General features: G+C 40.2%; 1 protein-coding gene and 1 long non-coding RNA gene across 15 annotated transcripts in view; one reads left to right on the top strand and one right to left on the bottom strand.

The window, feature by feature from the left end:
• TRDN (triadin) overlaps positions 1–13291 on the top strand; it is a 217455-nt gene that overhangs the window by 17818 nt on the left and 186346 nt on the right. The gene's annotated exons all lie outside the window — the stretch shown is intronic.
• LOC138717882 (uncharacterized) overlaps positions 5168–13291 on the bottom strand; it is a 29135-nt gene continuing 21011 nt past the window's right edge. The window contains exon 3 of the long non-coding RNA XR_011336974.1: positions 5168–5247. This is a non-coding gene — a long non-coding RNA (uncharacterized lncRNA). The remainder of the gene's footprint in view (positions 5248–13291) is intronic.

Raw genomic sequence — 13291 nt, 5'->3', positions numbered from 1 at the left:
TACATGCCACATGGATATCTCATCACATAGTAAGGGATATTTCTATGAATTATTATAGAGAATGGCTCCATTTCTGGAGATAACTAATGCAGCTAGGTAACCACTTCTTGACATTTATCACTGGGATAAATTAGAAACTGCTCTGAATCTCACATCTATTTGGTCACTTGATGACTTTATTATTTTATCTCATTTACTCTGCAGAGATCTGAAGACAGGTAATAGGAAGCTTTAAATTGCAGAGAAGTCTCCGGGGAGACCTTACAGTAGCCTTCCAGTACCTAAAGGGTATTTACAAGAAAGCAGGAGAGGGACTTCTTACACAGGCATGTAGTGATAGGACTAGGGGCACTGGCTTTACATTGGAAGAGGGAAGATTTAGATTAGACATTAGGAAGAAATTCTTCACAATGAGGGTGATGAGGCACTGGCACAGGTTTCCTAGGGGAGTTGTGGATACCCACTCCGTGGAAGTGTTCAAGGCCACGTTGGAAGGAGCCTTGCACAGCCTAGTCTAGCGGGAGGTGTCCCTGCCGTTGGCAGGGGCATTGGAACTAGATGATCTTTAAGGTACCTTCCAACCCAAACCATTCTGTGATTCTGTGATTCTAAGTCAATCTACAGTCCTTTGTAATAGGTAAAATTAGATGAGAAGGGTTTGTAAACCTGATTTCCAGCCCACAAAAGCAAGAGTCCCTAAACCAATCTGTAAGCTATTCATTGTGGTCTTGAGCAACTTCTCTGTGTTCATTTGTTCAGAACATGGTACTGGGAAAATCAGCAGTATCAGAAGTCTTCCAGGCTTAGTTATGGGTATAAGTCATAGTCACCAGCAGTCTCATTTGTTGTTAATTTTCTTGGGGGTAAAAGTCCAAAATTTAGTCATGGCCATGGCCTGCTGACAGGTGTTGATTGATTTGAGCTGGCAGGAGGAAAGGTGCAGGAAGTGGATATGATTACTGAAGTGATTTTGCTTTTTCCTAAGGTAACTTCAAAAAAATTGAAATGTTCTTAGTTTTCTTTCTTTTCAATGTGTAGATGAGGTGTATAGGGAGAAAAGGAAAGTTATCTAAAACTGTGTAGTGATTACTACGTAGTCATGTTTTCTCATTGAACTTGAATTGATAAGTTTTTCATATGTTCCAAAACTTGGTGAGTGAATATTGTGAATAAAATAGATTAAGATTCGACTAATTGATGATAGCTTGTTCAGGAACAACTGTGAGTAAGGAAGGGCACAGTGACTTTTTCCTAGTTGGTCAAAGATTTGCTGCTTAGAATGGGCCTCACTAGTCTTGAAACCATCAAACTTTCTCCAGATTACATAATACTTATCTGAAACATTTTTTTAATTTTGATATGTGAGCATCTGGCATAAACTTCTATTAAAGAACTTTTTGTAAGACAGTGTGAAGATTTCCCAGCTCTTGAGAATCATAGAATCATAGATTGGTTTGGATTGGAAGGGATCTTAAAGATCATCCAGATGCACCACCCCCCCCCCCCAGCTATGGGCAAGGTCAGCTTCCACTAGATAAGGTTGTTCATAGCCTCATCAGCCTGGGTTGTCTGTTCACTCCTCAAAGCATTTTGTTCCCACAAAAATGTGTAAGGAAGGCCATTTCTGTCATGACGGCCACTGCTTCCAAGAATTCTTCTTTTATGGGAACACACACTGAATACAAATATGTTACTAGAAAGCATGTTTGGGATATATTTTCATAGCCTCATGAGTTCCAAAGCAGGCTTTAGAAAAACCTTGTGTCCATGGTATTTTAGGTGCCTGTAGTAACTGTACAGATGGAGTACTCTCATATTAATTAAAGAATAACTTCCTGACATAAGACAGATCTTGGTTCATCTGTTCATGTTTACTAAGTATTATAACTAACTAACATCTCTTATGGAATTGTTTACACTGTCTTGTAAGCCTCATAACAGTTTTCTTCAGTAGATCTCTTTCTGACCTGTGATAGTTTCATACTAAACTATCATTCACAGACGAGATATATTAGTGACACAGATGACTGTCTTGCCATGAGCTCTTATTTTAGTTTTCTGCTTGTGTCAGATGTAGAATTTTGTCTCTCCTTTTTTTTTTTAGCCAAGTCTTTAAAGAGTGTATGTGTGTGTAAATATTTACTATGTAACGGTTATAATAATGATTTCTGTATTCTTGTTGGCTGAAAATGCCTTTTTCTTCTATCTCTGTTAACACAGCTGGGGTCAAGTCTCTTCAGTATGACTTATACATATACTTATTCAAACTGTATGTGATCTCCATATTTGAGGGCTATGATGACTAGATAGTTCAGTGTGGAAGACTTGGTAGACTTGCATTGTGGGATACTGCTTGCGCTGTAAGTTGAGGAGCTTATGAACTACCTTCATTTTCAGAGTCTGTAGACATCAGTCTTTTAAGATATATAAAGCTGGTCTTACCTCCATTGTCATGTTAACTTGGTATAAGCGACATTGAGCAACTGATCTAATTAATCACTAATTGGAGAGATAATGGCAGTTCCAACAGAGGAGGCAAGGATCCGGAATTTTATTTGTACTGGTAAACATGTCCAGAGTGAAGACAGAAGTATTTGTAATCTACAGTTTATCCTATGACTTTCAGTATTTATTAATACTATCATTATTTTGGAGATGAGAACAGGTATTTTTTTTCTTTTTTCCTGCAAAAAGAAGTCAGGTTTTATTTTTCTCTGATGCTCTCTGAAGGTTGCAGGGATGTGTGAAGTTGAGTTTCCAAAAACAAACAAACAAACAAGAACACATACTGTGCTCTTAGTGCAGAAGATATCATGCTATTTATATAAATGGCAACTATCTTCCTTCAACCTTCATTTTGGCGTTTTAAAAGATAAGATACACCACTCAGCTTGTATCAACTCACAAGTACATCTAAATATCCCTTTGTCACCTCTTTCAGAAATGCCAGGTTTCTAAGATGAACAGGAAGGTAAATCCTTTTACTATTTAGAGCACCATTATTTTTCCAAAGAAGGGAAGATATTGCTGCTGATTAATAAAATATTCAGGTGTGAACCAACCAAACAGTAGATTTTTCAAAGTGTGGATAATTTAGAATTCTTTGTTCAGAATTCAGTTACTCTCTTATCTACATACCGAGAAGGTGGAAATGAAACATTTGATTTTTTAACAAATCTTAATATTTCTGAAAGAAAATGTTAGTTCACAGAGAAAAATTAAAATATCTGGCTTCCATATTACGAAAAGGCAAAATCTATTGCCTTTTGGAAAGGGAGCATCTCAATGAGCCTTAACCATGCTTCATCACTAGGTTAAAATGCAGCAAATGGCATTTTTCTTGTTGTTATGACCTGTACCTCCTGTAGCTTAATTTTAGATAAGTAATTTGTTCTGATTGGTTATTGTTAACCCCTGTGGTCTTCTAAGTTCTCAAGAAATTACTACACAAAGTGATACAGTTGTAAGTAAAATGATCTATAAAATTTCCTAATAAAACTTGCATTCTTTTAAACCTGGTCCTTAAGGTTTCCCTTACTTTTCTTTCCAAAGACGTTTCAGATGGGAATTATTGCACAGAGGCTTTCAATACAATCAGTCATATAAGACTTCCAGTAGGGTCAACAACACAGGGGATATTTTAACTACTAATTAACCACTAATACCTTTCTCTACTTAATTTGAAGTATTCATCAATGCTCTACCAAACTATGACATTCAAAATTCTAAGGAAAGATGGAAATTCATCTCCAAACCTAAGTGAGCTCTCTGAAGTCAAAGGTTAGAGATATGTCAGCTGAAAGAGAAGTAACTTATTTTACCACTCATTGTATTTTAAATCAGTGTAATTAGGGTCTGACTGAAACTAGTTTCCATTTCCTCCCCGAAGTTCTCAGTGTTCTTCAAGATATCCATACAAAGGAAGAATTCCTCTTCATTACATGTAATTTATCTTATGCTGCAATTCATACCTTGGCCTATTCCAGAACAAGTAATAGTTAATACTAGTATTTCTTCAACAGGATCCAATGATGCATTCCTCAAAATGCAGCTGTTGCCTATTAGGTTTACAAACATTAAGGCCTATGTTTTGGTTTTTTTGATGTGGAGAGGAAGTGTTTGATAAGATTTTTGTTCCCGCTTTGCTCTGCAGGGTAAGTCTTTTCTCAGTTATATATCTTTATCTTTTTCAGAATCATTTGAAGACCTTTTTTCTCAGTTATCCTTGTTAGAGCAAACTGAATTTCCAGACCGTAGAGGACTTCCTATACCTGCTTCCAAGTTCTGAGATTTCCTAGATGAACAATCCTTAATTCCTTCCACTCAGATTTTTCCCCATAATGAGGAGGCCTCCCATGGGTGTGAAGATCAGGCTGTCCTCAGGTGATTCTGGCTCACCGCATACAGTTAGGGTCCAAATTTGTCATTTGAATCTGTATGTCAAGGAGGTAATCATGTATGCAAATTTGTTACGTGAGATACAATCAATCTTTTATATTAAAAGAATATCCTTCAAGGAATCTTTGTAGCTGTCCTCAGGAAAAAAAAAATGATATATGCATTCAGATAATTTTAACTAGACAGAAAATGTGGGGTTTGAAAGCATTTTGGTTTGCTATTCTTGGAACAGTATGAACAACTGTTGTGCTTCTGTTGATTAATTATTTAAAAAGATATTTGTACTAGGTATACAATGCATTATGTAAGAAAGGGTAAAATACAGTAAGGAACTCAGTTAAAAACATTACAGCTTAGTTACTGACTTTTCCATATTTCTTCTACTGAGAGGAACTAGCACTTTGCAGTAGGCTTTGAAAACTTGTTCCTTTAAAAAAAAAATCCTTCCTTACATTTTATACTTCTCCTTTATTATAAAAGGCATTTGCATAAAAATAGTAGGTTTGTTTCTTAAAAGTTCATTTTCTCTCACTTCTCTCTCCCATTTAGAATCATCTTAGTTCTCACAATAGATTGACATGGAAATGCTTGTAATATCACAATGGAAAAATTATGAGTGCAAGCAGGGTATATGCAGCAGGTTCTTAAAGCAAAAAGATCCTGCTTCTGTACAAGTAGCATTATAAATAAAGAGCAATGAAGAAGTAATAGCAGAAATAAAATACTGTTAAAAATGGACTTTTATTTTGTATTTCTTTTATGAAAATAAGGTCAGCAAAGATATGAGAAGAATCAGCGTGTCAGATGATTGGTCCAGCTGGTGCTTTATCTTGGATTCATCAGGAGACACTAGTCAAAGAAAAAAACAAAAGTCAGGCACTAAATGCTTAACCCCTGCCCTGCCAGTATACTTGTTCAGCATTTAGGGATACAAAATAAAGAAAATCTTTGAGACAGAGATTATCTCTTTGTGTTTGAAAGGCCTTCCTTTCTTTCATGCCGTTACCTATATTGTAATTCCCTATCATAAACTGTCTGTACATAACTGGAAAATAATTTTCTGTTCATAGAGTTATGGAGGTTTTCTAGTTAGCCTTATTTACACTATTTTCTTCACTTTTTTTCCACATAGCACATGTCAGTGTACTGTATCTTAAGAAATAGTTTTTATTATAATCCCAAAAGACATATCACACCTGAGAATACTGCATTTTTAACTTTTAAGCTTCTAGTTTTAAACTCATAGTACTTAGCAGTAGCAGTATGCCATTAGGATTATTTACTGATGCAGTATGAAGCACATGTTTTCTTTCAATGAGATAATGGCATGGCTTGATAGGATGCATCTTTTATTCTACAAATTTCTATTGAAATTGATGAGATCAAAAGATTAGTGTACATAATTTCTTGACGAATGAATAGGAAATATTAATACAATTTACTTCTTTAAACTATCAGATGCTCTCTATTGATCAAAAATCAAACCAATACAGATATAATAAAAGAAAAGGAAATTAAAAAAGTACACAGCACCATATGTAATTATAAATGTCTTTTCTGAATTCAATTGTTCAGTTAATTTTCATGCACCATCCTCTCCATTTTCCATAATCTTTATTCTTTTGCCATGTAGAATTGATTGCTGCATGATCTCCAAACTTATTTTACATATTTCATAAAGAATATTACATTTTTATGATTATCAGTCACCAACAAATCTGCAAATGTTCCCACACAGGCAGTCCCATTCACATTTTTCTAAGCCTTTGGTCTACAGAAAGACTACCTTTTAATTTTAAGAAGTTTGCAAACATATACATTATACATCTTAAGAGGTTTTTCTCTTTGCACTTTAGTTATATAAGCTGTAGAGTAACACTTCAGTACTCTGTGTGATGAATTTCGAAGTCTTTAAATTCTAGTATCAGATGTGAAACTCCTTTTACATATTATGACCTTTTAGTTATTCCAGTTGCACTCATTCACTCATATGTACGAGGATGTAATATGATAGAAAAGAAAGGAAATAGCTGAATGTCAGCCATCTCAAGACAAGAATTATGCTGCAGCTCTAAATAAATGAGCTTTTCTTACAACTGAAACAGCTTGCAGAGGTTGGTTCATACTCAGAAGATTTACATTAGGTGCCCATCACCCATTTATGGGCTGAACTGTAGGTCATCATCTTGCTAAGAACTTGGTGCAGATAATGACAAGAGAGAGGAGATTTCAAAGATAAGCTTAATTTGCCTATTTAAATTGTCTTTTCTTACACCTATCCCTATCTGCTCTTCTACCAGTGTCCAATAGAAAATATAATCCATATTAGTGCATCTGTAATAATTAGGTTCCTATTTATTGAAGGTTACCAGGACTACAAATCCTCCATAGTAAGTGGTTTTAGATACACTGTAATCTCATACTTTATCAACACTTGGAGGAAAGCCAGAGGTTTTGCCCAGTGAGACTCTTCTTGCTCTTCTTTCTCTGAGCTGTTCAGTGTCTGTATCTTTTGGCCTTTGACACTGGCCAGATTAGATGCTGGAAGCTTTTTGTTCAGGTGCATACAGTGGGTTCTGAGGGTCTCTCTTCTCTCTGTTCAGCATATTGTTCCCACATAAACGTATAAAAAGCATGGGTCCAGTCAAGATTTTCCAGCTCTCTGTGCCTATGGAAGCACTGGGAAGTTGGCTGCATGCTCACTATGAAGCAAAAGCTTTCCGGACACAAGAAGTTTGGCCACTTCTGGAAATAATATTGCTGCTGTTACTCTATTGCAAGCTACTATTAACCACAGAAGAAATTCTGCCTTTTTCTATAAACCAAGGGTGCAGAAATGGCAGCAGAGAAATTAAAAGAGAACAATTCCTTAGTCAGGCATCAGTACCACCTGAACAACAGGCATAGGCACAGTCTTTACTTGTGGTAGAAAACATTTTCCCTGCATGGGAAAAGAATGGTTACTGTAAGAGCAGTAAACATCTGTGGACTCACTGCAAGTGGTATGCTGGTCCTGAAAAAATGCAGCAGATTATTTCATATCTATTGCCCAGTCCTTCACTGAAGGCTTCAAATCTCTTGTCCTTTTCTCCCTGCTGCATCCTCCTTACTGTAGGCTGAGACTCCTGCCTGTCCAATCACAACAGTGGAGGATTGATAAGGTCACCAGGTTAAAGCCCAAGGCTCAAGCCAGTGCTTAACATACAGTGCCGATTTATACAGTTATTCTTTCTTTTTTCTTATCCTTTAATCAGTATTTAAATATTCCAAGTGAAGTGGAATAGGTCGAACAGGAGCTGTTAATGACCTGAATCCAGAATACTCTACAGCCTAATTATTGCAGTGTTCACCTGGGGAGTGGAACAGACACGTCAAAATCTACCAGCTCTCTCATTTATAGCAGACTGCAATGAGGCTTCTCATATCCCAAATGAATTGTCCTAGCAATAATATTATTATTTAAAAAAGAGTAACCTCTTTTTTTTCAGTAGCATGACTAGCCACCTGCTTTTATTATGCCCAACCTTAAAAAGTGATTTAAATTAAATATTTAACTTGATGGGGTTTTTTGTGCTATTGGCAGAATGAATAATGTAATGCGTAAAATAACTGTAAAATAACGTAAAATAACTGAAAACTAACATAAAATACAGAAAATTGCTACTTTACATTTGCACAAGTCTGAATAGAGTAGGAGTATTTTTTGATTGTTTTACTTCTTTTCTTTTTGTTTTGCTTCTAGGGTAGTGGGAGGTATAACTGCTGAACTGAAAAACCAAGTGCCCATCCTTAACCGTGGACTCCTATGCTTTTAATGTCTGAATAAGAGCTCAGTTCACAAATATAAAGGGTATTTTATCTAAGCTGCCAGAATTACAAGCTCACCCTGAACTCTTAAAGTCACACAGTGATCTCACAGAATCATAGAATCATAGAATAACCACGTTGGAAGAGACCCACCGCATCATCAAGTCCAACCATTCCTATCAAACACTAAACCATGCCCCTTAGCACCTCGTCCACCCGTGCCTTAACCACCTCCAGGGAAGGTGAATCAACCACCTCCCTGGGCAACCTGTTCCAGTGCCCAACGACACTTTCTGTGAAAAAATTTTTCCTGATGTCCAGCCTAAATTTCCCCTGGCGGAGCTTGAGGCCATTTCCTTCTGTCCTGTCCCCTGTCTCTTGGGAGAAGAGGCCAGCACCCTCCTCTCTACAACGTCCTTTCAGGTAGTTGTAGAGAGCAATGAGGTCTCCCCTCAGCCTCCTCTTCTCCAGGCTAAACAACCCCAGCTCTCTCAGCCGTTCCTCATAAAGCCTGCTCTCCAGCCCCTTCACCAGCTTTTTCGCTCTTCTCTGGACTCGCTCAAGAGCTTCAACATGCTTCTTGTGGTGAGGGGCCCAGAACTGAATACAGTATCCGAGGAGCGGTCTCACCAGTGCCGAGTACAGAGGGAGGATAACCTCCCTGGACCTGCTGGTCACACCATTTCTGATACAAGCCAAGATGCCATTGGCCTTCTTGGCCACCTGGGCACACTGCTGGCTCATGTTCAGTCGGTTGTCAACCAACACCCCCAGGTCCCTCTCCTCCAGGCAGCTTTCTAGACAGACTTCTCCTAGTCTGTAGCACTGCATAGGGTTGTTGTGCCCCAAGTGCAGGACCCGGCACTTGGCCTTGTTAAACCTCATGCCATTGGTCTCAGCCCAGCGGTCCAGCCTGTTCAGATCCCTTTGCAGAGCCTCCCTACCCTCCCGCAGATCAACACTTCCACCCAGCTTAGTGTCGTCCGCAAACTTGCTAAGGGCGCACTCGATGCCTTCATCCAGGTCATTGATAAAGACATTGAACAGGGCTGGACCCAGCACTGAGCCCTGGGGAACCCCACTTGTCACTGGCCTCCAGCTGGATTTCACACCATTTCCCACCACTCTCTGGGCCCGGCCATCCAACCAGTTTTCCACCCAGGAGAGTGTGCGCCTGTCCAGGCCAGAGGCTGACAGTTTCTCAAGCAGAATGCTGAGAATCCAGCAGCCGAGTCACTTTATCATAGAAGGCGATCAGGTTAGTTTGGCAAGACCTGCCTTTCAGGAACCCATGTTGACTGGGCCTGATCACCCAGTTCTCTTGCATGTGCTTCATGATAACACTCAAGATCACCTTCTCCATGACTTCTCCATTACCTGGTACTGAGGTCAGACTGACAGGCCTGTAGGTCCCTGGATCCTCCCTGTGACCCTTCTTGTAGATGGGCACAACATCAGCCAGCCTCCAGTCCAGTGGGACTTCCCCAGTCTTCCAGGACTGTTGGAAGATGATGGAAAGGGGTTTGGCCAGCACATCCGCCAGCTCCTTCAATACCCTTGGGTGAATCCCATCCGGCCCCATAGATTTGTGGGTGTCTGGTTGGGCAAGCAAGGCTCTGACCACCTCCTCTTGGATGATGGGAGCCTCATTTTGTTCCTCTAGCTCCTGGGTTTGTACACAGATGGAACAACTTTCTTTACAATTAAAGACTGAGGCAAAGAGGGCATTAAGTACCTCAGCCTTTTCCTCATCCCCTGTCACTATTGTTCCTTCTGCATCCAGGGGACTGTATGATCTCCCTAGTCCTCCTTTTATTATTTATATATTTATAGAAAGATTTTTTGTTATCTTTCCCAGACTTGGCCAATCTGATTTCTAGTTGAGCCTTAGCCCTTCTGATTTTTTCACTACACAATCTCACTTCCCTCCTGTAGTCCACCCAAGAGGCCTGTCCCCTCTTCCAGAGCCCATAAACTTTTCTCTTCTTCTTGATATCACTCAAGATCTCTCTATTCAACCAAGCTGGCTTTCTCCCCTGCCGGCTTTTTTTCTGGAACATGGGGATGGCTTTCTCCTGAGCTGCTAGGATTTCCTTTTTGAAGAGCTCCCAGCCCTTATGGGCTCCCTTGCCCTTAAGTACTGTCTCCCAAGAGACTTTGCCAACCAGCCTTCTGAAGAGTTCAAAGTCTGCCCTCTGGAAATTTAATGCTACTGTCCTGCTAACCACCCTCTTCACTCCACCTAGAACAGAAAACCCTACCATCTCATGATCACTTTGTCCTAGGCGTCCACCTACTGCCACATCCCCCACAAGGCCTTCTCTGTTCACAAACAGCAGGTCCAGGAGGGCACCTTCCGTTGTTTGTTCATTCACCAACTGTGCAAGGAAGTTTTCTTCCACGCACTCCAGCAACCTCCTACACTGCTTCCTTTCTGCTCTATTGTACTTCCAGCAGATATCAGGAAGATTGAAGTCTCCCATAAGAATGAGAAGCATTGATCTAGAGATTAACCCCAGCTGTTTATAGAAGAGCTCATCAGCTGTTTCTCCTTGGCTGGGTGGTCTGTAACAGACTCCCATCACAAAATCTACCTTCTGGTGGGCTCCTCTGATTTTAACCCACAGGCATTCAATCTCCTCATCACCACAATCCATCTCAATGGTGTCCAAGTCCTCCCTTACAAAGAGGGCTACCCCGCCTCCTCTCCTACCCTTCCTATCCCGCCTGAAGAGTTTGTACTCCACCATAGCTGCACTCCAGTTATATGAGTCGTCCCACCACATTTCTGTGATGGCAATGACATCATAGGCTCCTTGCCCTATGACAGCTTCCAGCCCTTCCTTCTTATTCCCCATGCTGCGTGCATCGGTGTAAATGCACTTCAGCTGAGCTGCCGAGCCTTCAGCCCTCTTAGAGGGAACAGAGCTCATTCCCAATTGCCTGGTAACTGGAGTAGCTCGCACCAGAGTGCCCGTATCTCCCTTAGCACCCCCAGGTGTGTTCTCCCCCACTTTCTGTGTGGTGAGGTACTGGTGGTCCTCACCAGCACACCCTCTCCGAATCACCATTGCCCCATGTCCAGGCTCGTTCCTGTCTAGCCTGGGCTCAACCTCCTCCCCCTTCACAGCTAGTTTAAAGCTTAATTTATGAGCTTAGCTAGGTTTTTAGAAAGGGCTATAGCCCCCCTAGGAGACACACATGTCCCATCCTTAGGAACAAAGCCTGGGGATGCGTGAGCCACCCCATGATCAAAGAAGCCGAAGCCCCTCTCCTCACACCAGGCTCAGAGCCAGGCATTAATTGAATTCTTCTTCCTGACTTCCAGCTCCTCTCTGTTTGGCCTTGGGATGGAGCAGAATACTATCTGAGCCCCAGAGCCCTCCATCATTTTCGCAATGGCCCTGAAGTCTTTCTTGATGGCTCCTCAAAGTTGTCACTAATTGTCAAGGTGTATTTACAGCTATGAGGCCCTAAGTGACAACTATCAAAACGGAAGAAGAGTATGAGTCTCAGAGTTTTAGCTCTTTGGAATTTAGTAAATCAACCTGTTGATGTAAAGGTGACATTTGTGACCTGATGGGGTAGATCTATGTGCATGAGAAATTGTGATGTGGAATCAGAGGTATATCCACAGAATAATCTTCCTTATAGAAATGGATATGTAACTTTTTTAAGTTCTCATCCTCATTGAAAATCAATAGCAATCACAATCCAAGTGCCAGGAACCTCTAGCAGACATGTGGTGACAGATTGAAATTGGATGGCTGAAATTGTAACAGCCTTCAGCTGCACCCTCTGCTCTTGCAACAGATATTGTCACACCCAACACAGGGACAACTGAGCTACTCATGAGTCTCCTGATTCACTACAGGGTTCATCTAAGTGTACTTAAGCAAACTGACTTGGATTCTGGTTGGCTGTAATATTGACTCTGAAATTTGTCTCAGGAAAGAAAATGTGTATTAAATGGGTAGCAGCGATGTCTGGGGAAGTTCAGGAATCTAATTTTAACCTGTTGCAAGTAAAAGTTGGCAGACTTCAACAAGTAGTTTCAAAGCATCACAAATGCCTATATTTCTCATTCCCCCACTGGGGACCTGAAACCTCAATGACCTCCTATGCAGGAGATCTGCTTAACTTTGTCATTTTTTTTTGAGAAAGAGAAGAATTGCTGCTAACTGAATGGATGGAAACATGGCTCATGTGTATGTCACTTCTTTCTGTACTGGTGTAGCTGTGTAAATAGTAGGACACCAGATGGACAAAAGTGCACACAACAACTGGGCACTGCAAAGCAAGAACGTGGCAGAGAAAAGCATCAGACTAGCATTGGGTACTACAATAACAGAGCAGTTGTAGGGAGAAGAGTAATCATCTTGGTGTTATTGCCTCTTCTTTCTGAAGTCATGAAATTGCAATGGTATCAATAAACAATCCACCTCACGTGAGATTATGTAGCAGCAAACAATCTTCCTCAGGAAACCTCATATAAACTCCTCCAGCCAATTTTGTTTGTGTTGGTAGCTAGGGACATGATCTGATTTCTCTTTTCAGTGATTTAGAGCATCCTGTCTGGGTTCCTCTAGGCAGTCCAGAAGTTACTGTCCTGTAGATGATGCCTGCCAGTCCTGTGAGGATGTCTCTTATACTATAAAGCACCTATAACAACATTGGAAGGCTTTCTTAGGCACCTGAATCATCCTGCAAGCATATGCATCAGGAACCTCTAACATTCTTACAACATTTATCTTAGTTATATTTCCAGGCAAATTTGTGTAAATAGCTGTTCATTCCTAATTCAGTGAATGTAAGGCTGGTGATTTTATTGTATGACATTCTGAGTTTTTAAGGGGAAATCTGACTTGACTGTATCAGCAGCCAAAAGCATTCAATAGATAACTTTTTTAGGACACCTGAGATTTGTCTCTGCAGCATTACTCAGACCGATAAATTGTGGGAAAGTATTTTCTTCATTGAAGAAGACACATAGCAGTTTGAATTTGAAATGTTAGGTGTACTAAACAGGAAGAAATGATTTTTACATAGTCACAGACATGGAGGAATGATCTTTTGAATGGTAATA

The sequence above is a fragment of the Phaenicophaeus curvirostris genome, chromosome 2, assembly GCF_032191515.1.
Source record: "Phaenicophaeus curvirostris isolate KB17595 chromosome 2, BPBGC_Pcur_1.0, whole genome shotgun sequence".
Lineage (NCBI taxonomy): Eukaryota > Metazoa > Chordata > Aves > Cuculiformes > Cuculidae > Phaenicophaeus > Phaenicophaeus curvirostris.
This window is presented reverse-complemented; position numbering and strand designations above follow the sequence as displayed.